At 44.8% G+C, this 348-nt stretch overlaps 1 non-coding gene across 1 annotated transcript; it reads left to right on the top strand.

Annotated features, from left to right (window-relative positions):
- Window positions 1-107, top strand: LOC147943889 (small nucleolar RNA R71). Its single transcript, XR_015558674.1, has one exon. It is a non-coding gene; the product is annotated as a small nucleolar RNA R71 (small nucleolar RNA).
- Window positions 108-348: the final 241 nt, after the last annotated feature.

Genomic DNA, 348 nt, shown 5'->3' with positions numbered 1-348 from the left:
AAGCCATGGTGAGGACACTGAGTCTGGAAGCCTTTAAATCTCTCCCAAGCTTCACAAAAGCTCTCATTATTCCTTTGTGCAAATCCAGAAATTTCATTCCTCAATCTAGCAGTTCTAGCATTGGAGAAGAACTTGGCCAAGAAAGCCTTCTTGCAAGCATCCCATGTGGTGATTGCTCCAGTTGGAAGTGTCTTCTCCCATAGATGAGCTTTGTCTCCAAGTGAGAAAGGGAACAGCCTAAGCTTGAAGCCATCTTCACTCACACCATTGATCTTTGTGAGACCACATATCCTATCAAACTCATCAAGGTGGTCTAGTGGGTCTTCCATTGGCAACCCATGGAACTTG

This window comes from Camelina sativa, chromosome 5, assembly GCF_030686135.1.
Source record: "Camelina sativa cultivar CO46 ecotype springtype chromosome 5, ASM3068613v1".
Lineage (NCBI taxonomy): Eukaryota > Viridiplantae > Streptophyta > Magnoliopsida > Brassicales > Brassicaceae > Camelina > Camelina sativa.
This window is presented reverse-complemented; position numbering and strand designations above follow the sequence as displayed.